A 9,579-nucleotide genomic window follows, 5' to 3' on the forward strand; every position below is an offset into this window, starting at 1 on the left:
CAAGAACTGTCATTTCATTGATTTGAGTCCAGAAACACAAAATCAAGTCCATCCAGAGACTTTCTAAGTGTCCTGCACTGATCAATTGAAAGAACACTCTCTTTTTTATTATCATTACTATTTTACAAATATCTTGATAATCAAAGTGTGTTTAGTTCAAACCATTTTAAATGTTGAAGTGAACTACTCATTTTAAATCAACTGTGAAACAGTATAAATGATTTTCAATCCTCATTCAAAGTAGAAATCTAGTTAAATGTCTGTTACAGAGTAATTATTCATTTTCTTGATCTTCTGTCTGAAATGAGCAAGTGTAAGTCGGTCAAACGTCGGAGACAAACGCAAACAAGTTTGTTGGAACGAACTGTCATGTTTTTAAATCCTCTCAGACGTAAATAGAGAAGCTGGCACCTGTTTCCTCCCAACTCGCCTAAACATTTCTCTTCTCTGTCTCAAAAACATTTTCTGTCTGTTCCAAAACATTTTTCTGTTTTTCTGACTTCTAGTGACCTCTTACGTCACAAAAACACACCCCTTGTTGGCTTTTTCAGCCAATCAAGACTTCCCAAATGAACCGGAAACAGAACTCTTTAAATGTCGACACTTCCTAGTTCCAACCAGTGCGGTGGGAGAGCAGTTCAGTTCGGAGGGCAGAACCGAACAGAAAAGTTGCTGGAGAGAACAGGAGGTTCCAGACATGATCCGAAGTTCTTCCGAGTCTCGTGGGAATTATGAAATCTTCCACATCTGAGTGGAGCCTCTGACGGACTTACTCCTCATTTGAGTCCAACCGAGAGGTGAACGTGTGTCAAACGAAGTTCCGTCACTACTTCGGACGATTCACAGCTGTTCCTACGGAGACGCTGGAAAGGTGGCGTTAAATGGAACTCCGTACCAGTGGAGACATCTTCTACAGGTAAAGAGTCGATTTCCACTACCTGAGTGTACCGTAACTGAAGCTGGGATCTAATGGAGAGTGCCGTTCTGATACAGACACATATTTCCTCATCCATCCTTTCTCTCCATTTAAACTCCCTTCATTTCCCATCTTTAAAACTCTTCTATCTTGCCAGTAAATCATCCAGATATTTTCATAAATGTCTGTTGTAATTAAGCTGTGTTATTGCTTCAATCAGAATAATCACGTGTACAATGTTTGATGTTAAACTTTGATTCTGTTAATAAATGACCGCATTCATTTGATGGGTCAAAGAAAATTAACGTCTCACGTCACTGATCTCTGTCACATATCTGTCAAGTAGCTCGAAAAAGAGAGAACCCGTTTAAATTAAGTATAATATCAGGTACTTGAACTAGTCCAGATATTATAACATGTAGTGGAGCTCCGAAGCTAACGAAGCTAACCGACCTGTCTCACTACACAATCAATAAATCATAATAAATTCAAATTGATCAGCAACATTGTAAGTCAGGAGTGTTATGTAAAACACTTTGACCTACAAAACAAAAATGAATAAAATAATTTGTGCTGTTATTTATTAATTTGTTTTATCAAAATGAGGAAGTTAAGATTAATGGCTACAATGAGCACGTTTTGCAGTGCACAGCTTTTTGAAACAGAGTTTGAAACATGATCCTGCAGCTCTCAGCTCCTGCTCAATGTTTAGCTGGACCTGGACTTGGTCTTCAGTGCAGCAACAGCAGAGAAGCTGCAAAGAGCGAGCAAGCTGGGTGAAATGGGGGGGGGGGGGACGCGCTCACAAGAACCTTACAAGTTGTTTAATGACAAAATATATTTTGATAGCAAAGAATAGAGTCCTAACATTTGTTAAACATCTGTTTTTATAACAGATTTAAAAAAAACATCAAACTTGTGCTTTGGCAATCGATAAAACTAAAAAATTTTGTCAACACAAAACAGGAAAGAGGGGGCAGGTGTCGCTCTCGCTTTGAGTTTATGCTCTTTGCTGCTGCGTGCTGTGGGTGAAATACGTCCAGAGTGGAGGACTAGTTAGTAAAGAAAAGAGTTCTAACATTTATTAAACATTAATTATTTATTATTATTAATTATTATTAAAAAACACACCAAAAATGTGTTTTGACAAACTAAAAAAAATTGTTAAAGTAAAAGCGGAAGAGGGGCAGGTAACACTCTCGATTTGAGTTTATTCTCTGTCGCATGCGTGCTGTGAGTGACAGGCGTCCAGAGTGTCACCCGCTGAGGAGGTGTCACAGCGACACGGTTCAAGCATGGCTCTGCAAACGACAAGACAGCCATATTTGTTCATAACTTTATTAGTAAGCCTGAGAGTTGACGGATTTTAGCGAACAGTTGCCAAACGCACCCTGACACAATGAGAATGGTGCCAACCCCCCCCCCCCCAAAAAAAAAAAACCCTAATCCCTGCCGCAAAATGTTTCCCGGGGTCACATGTCCCACCCCCCACCCCACGGCATTGCTCCGGGCCCCACCAGGGGGACGCGCCACACTATTTGAGAAGGACTGCTCTAAGGGAGAGTCCAACTACCCTGTGGAGAAAACTCATTTCAACCGCCTGTAACCGCCTGTAACCGTCTGTCCACGCAACGTTGCAAAGGCGTGTCAGCGAAGACAGCCCCACAACATCCAGAGCCTTAAGGAAATCAGGATGAATCTCATCCACTCCCAGAGCCCTGCCGCCTCGGAGCTTTTTAACTACGGTTATGGACGTATCAACCCCAAAGTCCCCTGACTCAGCTTTTTCCATGGATCTTCGGATCACAAGCCCACCTCTCTAACCTCTGCGCCACCACTCCCCTAAAAACATGAAAACATCCCACCAGCATGAAAACATGCTGGTGGGATTGAGAAGGTCCAAGAAATATTACTTCCACATCCCGATGACATCACTGGTTGAGGTCAACAGCACACCACCTTCACTGAACACGGTGTTAGTAAAGTGCTGCTTTCCTCTCCTCAGCCACTTGATGGTTTGCCAGAATCTCCTCGGAGCCGACCAAGAGTCTCTACCCAAGAGCTCACCGAACTCCTCCTACATCCGAGCCTTTGCCGCCGCAAAAGCCAAGGCTGCACACCGCTTGGCTCTCCGGTACTCTTCAGCTGCCTCCAGAGTCCCACTGGCCAACAAGGCCTGATAGGACTCCTTCAACTTGACAGCCTCCCTAACCCAGGGTGTCCACCACCAAGTTTGTGGATGGCCCCCGCAAGAAGCACAGACAACCTTGCGGCCACAGCTCAAGGCAGCTACCTCAACAAGCGAGGTGCGGAACATGACCCACTTGGACTCAATGTCCCCCATCTCAGCTGGGATGTGGTTAAAGCTCTCCCGGAGGTGTGAGTTGAAGATCTCTCTGATGGGTTCTTCTGCCAGGCGTTCCCAGGAAACCCTCACTACACATTTGGGTCTACCGGGTCTGTCCGGCATCTTTCCCTGCCATCTGATCCAACTCACTACCAGGTAGTGATCAGTTGACAGCTCAGCTCCTCTCTTCACCCGAGTGTCCAAAACAAACGGCCGCAAATAAGATGACACGACTATGAAGTCTATCATCGATCTACGTCCTAGGGTGTCCTGGTGCCAAGTGCACTTATGGACACCCTTATGTTGGAACATGGTGTGATGGACAAACTATGACTAGCACAGAAGTCCAACAGCAGAAAACCGCTCAGGTTCAGATCAGAGAGGCCGTTCCTGCCAATCACTCCCCTCCAGGTCACACTGTCATTACTCACATGGGTCCCCCAGCAGAATAAAGGAGTCCCCAGCTGGCGAACCTTCTAGCACCCCTGCCAAGGACTCCAAGAAGGCTGGATATTCTGAACTGCAGTTCGGCGCATAGGCACAAACAACAGTCAGCGCCTGTCCCCCCACCCAAAGGCGAAGGGAAGACACCCTCTCATCTACCAGGGAAACCTCCAACACACATGCACCAAGTCGGGGGGCTACAAGTAGACCCACACCAGCTCAATGCCTCTCACCATGGGCAACTCCAGAGTAGAATAAGGGCCAGCCCCTCTCGAGGATCAGTTCCAGAGCCCATGCTGTGTGTCGAGGTGAGCCCAACTATATCTAGTCGGTACCTCTTAACCTCACGCACAAGCTCCTTCCCTGCCAGAGAGGTTACATTCTATGTCCCAAGAGCCAGCTTTGGTAAACCAGGGTCAGAGCTCCAAGGTCCCCACCTTCAGCCACTGTCCATAGCATCATGCACCCGACTTTTATGGTCCTTCCTGCAGGTGGTGGGTCCACAGGAAGGCAAATCCATGCTGCTCCTTCAGGCTGAGCCCGACCGGGCCCCATGGGTAGAGACCCGGTCACCAGGCGCTCGCCGACGAGCCCCTCCCCCAGGCCTGGCTCCAGGGTGGGGCCCCGGTAACCCACGTCCGGGCAAGGGACACTGAATTCCTTGCTGTGTCATGACCATAAAATCTTCCAACTCGCTCTTTGTCTGGCCTGTCACCTAGGACCAATCTGCCTTGGGAGACCCTACCAGGGGCAAATATAATTGCCCACGACAGCATAGCTCCTAGGATCATTCAGGCGCACAAACTCCTCCACCACGATAAGGTGTCGATTCAAGGAGGAATAAGTAAGGAGTAAATAAGCAGAAATTTGAAAAAAAAAAGGGATTCACCTAAAAACAGCTGAAAAGTAGCTGAAAAGGCAGAAAGCAGCTTAACCTACATGAAGGAAGTGGAAAAAGCTGAAATGAGTTTAAAAATGTGGAACTAGCGGAAAAAGCTAAAATTTGCTTAAAAATAGCTAAATAGTAGCTGAAATAGCAGATAAAGCTGAAACTAGCAGAAAAAAAGCTGAAAGGAGCATAACATGCTGAAATTAGCAGAAAGAAGTTAATTAGGCTGATAGTAGCAAACATCACAAAGAAAAACCTGAATTTATCTGAAAACACCTGAAATTAGCTTTTTTTTTTTTTTTTTTTTTAATAAAAAAGGTATCTGAAAAGGTAAAACAAGCTTAAATTAGCAGAAGAAAGCAGAAAGAACATTTTTGCTGAAAGAAGCAGAAATGAGCACAAAAGTGTAAATTATCTGAAAAAACTGAAAGGAGCACAAAACAGATGAAAAAAACCCAGCTAAAATTAGCTGAAAGAGCTGAAAAAAATGCAAATTTACACAAGGAAGCTGAAAGAAGTTGAACCAAAACAAAATGTGAAAGGAGCAGTAAAAGGTTGTAAACAGATCTGAAGGATGTAAAATGAGCTCAATTCATTTTCTATGAAATGGCAGAAAATATTAAATTTTTAAAAAGCTAAAGTTACACCAATACCAAATGTCAAAGCAAGATAGTCCTGAAAGAGCTGAACGTTTTGATAGATGATTTGTTGAAATAGGGCAGCACGGTGGTGCAATTGGTAGAGCTGCTGCCTCTCAGCGAGCAGGTCCCCGGTTCAAATCCCAGTCCGGGGGCCTTTCTGGGTGGAATTTGCCTGTTCTCTCCGTGCATGCGTGGGTTTTCTCCGGGTAATATGCATGTTAGACTGACTGGTAACTCTAAATTGTCTCTAGGTGTGAGTGAGAGAGTGAATGGTTGTTTGTCTCGTTTGTCTCTATGTGTCCCTGTGATGGACTGGAGACCTGTCCATGGTGTCCCCCGCCCCTCACACAGTGATTGCTGGACATGGGCACCGGTGACCCCCATGACCCAAAAAATGGAAGAAGCGGGTAAAAGATAACGGATGGATGGATGGATTTGTTGAAATAGCACAAAAACGGTGGGATGAGAATTGTGTTGAAAAACATATATGAGAAAAATGGATCACAATAGTTTGAATGCTTCATAAACATTCACACAATTAGAAAAAGTTCAGATTTTCATGAGGAAATTTTAACATTTTTATAAATTGTGGCTCTGAGTTTTAAAGACAGATTTTAAAATTATGAAGCATGAATGGGTTAGCTTCAAGTTGCTTCTTTGATTAGTTAAAAAAAAAGATGTATCCCTTTCTTGGTTAGTCGCTTCTGTGTAAAGATTCAGCTCAGTGTCGCGAGATCATTTCCGCTTACAAACCTCTTTGCATCAATCACGTCAGCCTCGGCTTCTTTTTCCCGTTTGTTGACTAATTGGAACATGGACGCAGATCAAAGCCTTAACTAAGCCAAATACTCCTAATGCTGTTATTTACACTTCCACATTTGGACTCCAGCCAGCAGGAAAAAGAGGGAGGCGTTCAGACAAGAGCCAAGCTGACCGCTCTATTCAGCACTTCTCACAGTATGATTCAAATCTGCTCTTTAAATAACACCTTTTTATCAAGTAGGCATGGAGGCTGCTGGGCTGGACTGTGTTTCTGTCTGCACTCCTTTTCTAAGTGCCTTTTAAACTGTCAGAGTGACTGCAGCTATTATTGCCTACACTGAGATGGATGTTTTTTTATCAGTTATACAACTTAAAACCACAAAGTCCCAGCTAGAAGAGGATAGTGATGGTACGACAACAATTATGACAACGTTCAAAAGAATCTTTGACTTATTAAACATCAAAACAGCTCAGCGAGGCATAATCAAACTAGAGAAATGTCAAGTCCTGTGAAAATGAGGTGTGGATGTTTATTGCTGAAGGATTTTAGCTGAAAGCAGCTGAAGAAGATGAAACAAAGTAGAAAATGTTTTTATCGCTGAACTATTAATGAGAGCTGAAGTTGAACAGCTGACATTTGCTGAAAGCAGGAAAATAAAAGCTGAAAGAAACTGAAAAACAGCAGAAATATGTAAAAAAAAAAAAAGGCTGAAGAGAGCAAAAATGTAGCAAAAAATTAGCAGAATAAGTTGAAATAGGAAGAGGCATACTAGATAAAAAAAAATAGCTGAAAACAAAGAAAAGTTGAAATCATTAGAAAGAAACACAAAAGGCGGAAATTAGCAAACAATGTGAAAAAATACCTAAAAAGTAGCTGAAAATAAAAAAAATGATAGCAGAAAGAAGCTGGAAAAAAAACATTTATTCAGCCTTTATTTAAACAGATAAATAGCATTGAGCCTTGAAGACTCATTTACAAGTGAGGCCTGGTTGGACAGACTATAAGTGGTGAAAGTGACAACATAGGTTTTGGAGGCAAAAAAAAATCCTATCATGCTCTTAATCTTTGGTTGAAGGTTAACAGCATGAAAAATAAAAAATAAACTTGCACACAAACACATAATGATGCCAACATTCCGTGGGGGGGCGGACGCAAGGGTGGTGAGCATGTCCAGTGACAACACACAGAGGCACTGCAAGAGTTCCAAAACGAATGGTAAGTCACTCAAGTTCCCTCTGGAGAGATCCGTACACTCTCGGGGGGTGACGAGGACGGCCGAGGACGACGTCAGATAGAATCCAAAGAGTCCTGAAATGATGACAGAACGTTTATTCAGCTGGGCCCCTCTGATTGGTCTGTAGACTTCCTTGGTGGGGGGGCATCAAGGTTTACAGAGCTTCCAGGAGAATTAATATAAGGTCAAGGCCAGTCAGGTTTCACTAATTGAAATTTGTAGTCACTGTAACACTATTTTGACTCGTGCACTGTCTTCTTTCACTTTTAGGTTACACGAGGCTCTGGACTGGTCCAGCTGTGGAGAGATGAGGTGGAACACCAGACCTGCAATGGTCCAGTCTGTAAATGATGCTCTGAAGTCTGGTAAGATGCACGACATCATGCTTCACCCAAACGAGCTCGTTACCTCGACCACATAGACTGAACTTCTTGAGGACATCGTCCAATATATAATAATGCCTTTAAACATTTTTACTTGTTATCTTGCTTGGTACATTATTTTTCTTTTTTTGTTTGTTTATTTAAACAATTTAAAACATGACAGTAATGTCACTGTTTAAAGGAAACAATTGCTCAATAAATTAGTAAAATGCAACTTGTTATGTTTGGGTTCTTTCATCTAAGGTAGACATGGTGTGACCCATGGACTGGTTTTCATTTTTTGTTTTTACTGTAACTGACCTTCAAAAGAGCCAGAAACAGGGACTCAGCAGCTGATCCTCCGTAGAAAAATGATATGGACTACAGGCCATGTATTATTTGTTTTATGATATTTAGTGAAGGTTTTTGTTTGGATTAAGGAAATAAATGTCTCTATTTCACCACAGATGAACTGTTGCTGTTGCCATATCTTTTGAAATAAAACTGCACAACACAAAGTAATTTAAACAGGAATGGGTGGAAGATCAAATCAAATTAAATATATTTTCTAAAAATTAAATAACGAGAAAAAAACAGGAGCAGGACAGGAGCAGGAGTCATGTTACCAGGAGTGGGACAGGACAGGATTTTTTTCTGTGGGACCAGGACAGGACAGGAGTGAAAATCCACTCCTGTGTCATCCTCTAGCACGAACCAAGCCATCATAAGGCAAGCAGCCTGACCAGGGCCAAATTAGCTGCAAACGACTTCCTTGAACCAGCCGAATCCAAAAAACAGGAAACCAGTTATCATAAATCCAATTTTATATGTGTCCTTAACATCCTCGATTGACATCAGAGATAAGCACGTCATCAAGTCTTCCATGTTGGTGAGATATCCAGCTACGTGCGTGCCAACAGGGCAAATCGGCTCGCCTAAAGCCTGTCTTCTCTTCAAAGAAATGTTATGAAATGTGAAATGTTATGTTTGTTTTTTCTGAGCTTGATGTTGGAAGACGTAGAGAATAAATCAAGACTCAAAATATGTTTCGTCTCTTTCTGCCGACTTCCACATTCCACATTAACATATCAGATGCTGCGCAGCTGGAAGGATTTTTACTGAAACTTTTTTTAGTTTTGGACATTTGTTATGATGTGTAACCATGGCAACAAGGCAGTTTTCTACAACCAACAGCAGCTGATTAACATCTCAAAAGCTCAAATAATATCTCAGCTACAGCCACAAATCTCAAATGATTTGAAAGGATGTTCTGTGGATGCATTCTCATCTACCTGCCAGCTGTGCTCGAGTGTCTGACCACTTAGATCCTGGAACTAGAAGGAAACACGGCTCATGACAGCGGAAGGACAGGATCGTCCCTCGTCACCTACAGTACGCGACTGAAAACTAAAGGGGACAGGGCCTTTCAGTCAGTGGACCCCAGGCTGTGGAACATTTTCCCCTGTAACTTCATTTTGCTGACTCTGTTGAGCAACGAGGAGCTCGGCAAACTGCTAGGAGGAGTGGCCATCGCTCTGGGAGGAGTTCTGCCCAGCATTCAGGCGGTCCTACAGCCCGGGGGAACCGAGGCCAGCCGAGTATGGGTGGATGGATCGGACGAAATCTGCAGCCAGTTTCTTAGGTTCCACTGTGGGATGAACCTTTACAAGAGATCCTTCCTGCCTACAGCCATCAGTATCTATAACATCTCTTAATGAAAATGAGGATAACGAGTTACAGCAACAAATAATTTCCCTTTGGGATTAATAAAGTATTTTTGAATTGAACTGAATTGAATTTTTTATCAGTTGCGTTGAGGGACCAACTGACCAAATCCATAGCTGAATTATGATTCAGAATATTTGTAGGCTCTAAAGCAGTTTCACAGACAGGACAGAGCAAAGCAAAGCAGAGAGGGAGAGGAGGGGAAGGTGTTCGCCCTTGACAACAGCAAGTGTTGAACTGATCATAACATAATCGTTA

Source organism: Nematolebias whitei, chromosome 1, assembly GCF_014905685.2.
Source record: "Nematolebias whitei isolate Nwh7 chromosome 1, NemWhi1, whole genome shotgun sequence".
In the NCBI taxonomy this organism is placed as follows: Eukaryota; Metazoa; Chordata; class Actinopteri; order Cyprinodontiformes; family Rivulidae; genus Nematolebias; species Nematolebias whitei.